This window comes from Oncorhynchus masou, unplaced genomic scaffold (genome assembly GCF_036934945.1).
Source record: "Oncorhynchus masou masou isolate Uvic2021 unplaced genomic scaffold, UVic_Omas_1.1 unplaced_scaffold_6030, whole genome shotgun sequence".
Taxonomy (NCBI): domain Eukaryota; kingdom Metazoa; phylum Chordata; class Actinopteri; order Salmoniformes; family Salmonidae; genus Oncorhynchus; species Oncorhynchus masou.
The window spans coordinates 3,496-5,000 of record NW_027012454.1 but is presented as its reverse complement, the minus strand read 5'-3'; the positions used below and the strand labels follow the sequence as shown (position 1 = coordinate 5,000).

At 40.7% G+C, this 1,505-nt stretch overlaps 1 long non-coding RNA gene across 1 annotated transcript in view; it reads right to left on the bottom strand.

The window, feature by feature from the left end:
* Positions 1 to 166, bottom strand: part of LOC135536363 (uncharacterized) — a 2,446-nt gene extending 2,280 nt beyond the window's left edge. Inside the window, exon 1 of the long non-coding RNA XR_010454982.1 lies at positions 77 to 166. This is a non-coding gene — a long non-coding RNA (uncharacterized LOC135536363). The remainder of the gene's footprint in view (positions 1 to 76) is intronic.
* Between the last annotated feature and the right edge of the window lie 1,339 nt (positions 167 to 1,505).

Below are 1,505 nucleotides of genomic sequence, written 5' to 3'. Positions count from 1 at the left end.
CATTCTTTGTTTCTCATGAGGACTTGTCCTTCACCATCGTACTCAGTCACACGACAAGAGGTTAACAGATAATTACCTTCATGGCTTCGCTCAGTCTGTTAGCAAAGTACTGTTGTTTGTTCTCAAAGCACTCCACTGCAAAAACAAAGCAGAAAAGAGAACAGATTGAAATCACCTCAACTTTTTTTCTGATTTCCTCTCTGGATCTGTCACTTCCTGTTGTTCTTTCTAAAGGGTTCCTGGTAAAGAGGCTGCCTGCAGTGTATAGGCACAGATCCACAGTTTGTTTCTTAAGGGCACAACATCCCTTGAAATCAAATGTTGTTTTCTTCAAACAACTTGCAATTACTGTTAATAAGGAATGAATCGACCGAGGGCCCATCTGGTACAAATAGGAGGGAAGGAGAGGAGGCCAGGTGGAGAGGAGTAGAGAACCACCCCCCTCCCCCTTCCACACTTCTTTCCTCTCACTGCCAGTTGTAATACAGTTCATAGACAACCTGACAGAAGAGAGAGAGACCAACAGAGAGAAAGGGAGAGAGACAGAGACACAGAGAGAAGGAAAGGGAGAGAGACAGAGACACAGAGAGAGGGAAAGGGAGAGAGACACAGAGAGAGAAATGGAGAGAGACAGAGACACAGAGAGAGGGAAAGGGAGAGAGACAGAGAGAGAGAAATGGTGAGAGACACAGAGACACAGAGAGAGGGAAAGGGAGAGAGACACAGAGAGAGAAAGGGAGATAGACAGGTAAGAGTAGCTAATGTAGAGGTAAGAGTATCTAATGTAGAGGTAAGAGTAGCTAATGTAGAGGTAAGAGTATCTAATGTAGTGGTAAGAGTATCTAATGTAGTGGTAAGAGTATCTAATGTAGAGGTAAGAGTATCTAATGTAGTAGTAAGAGGAACTAATGTAGTAATACGAGTATCTAATGTAGTAGTAGGAGTATCTAATGTAGTAATAAGAGGAGGTAATGTAGAGGTAAGAGTATCTAATGTAGTAGTAAGAGGAGGTAATGTAGAGGTAAGAGTATCTAATGTAATAGTAAGAGTATCTAATGTAGTGGTAAGAGTATCTAATGTAGTAGTAAGAGGAGCTATTGTAGAGGTAAGAGTATCTAATGTAGAGGTAAGAGTATCTAATGGAGAGGTAAGAGTCTCTAATGTGGAGGTAAGAGTATCTAATGGAGAGGTAAGAGTCTCTAATGTGGAGGTAAGAGGAGCTAGAGGAGCTAATGTAGAGGTAAGAATCTCTAATGTAGAGGTAAGAGGAGCTAGAGGAGCTAATGTAGAGGTAAAATTATCTAATGTAGAGGTAAGAGTACCTAATGTAGTGGTAAGAGTAACTAATGTAGTGGTAAGAGTAACTAATGTAGTGGTAAGAGTATCTAATGTAGTAGTAAGAGTAGCTAATGTAGAGGTAAGAGGAGGTAATGTAGTAGTCAGAGTATCTAATGTAGTAGTAAGAGGAGCTGGATGAGGTAATGTAGTGGTAAGAGTATCTAATG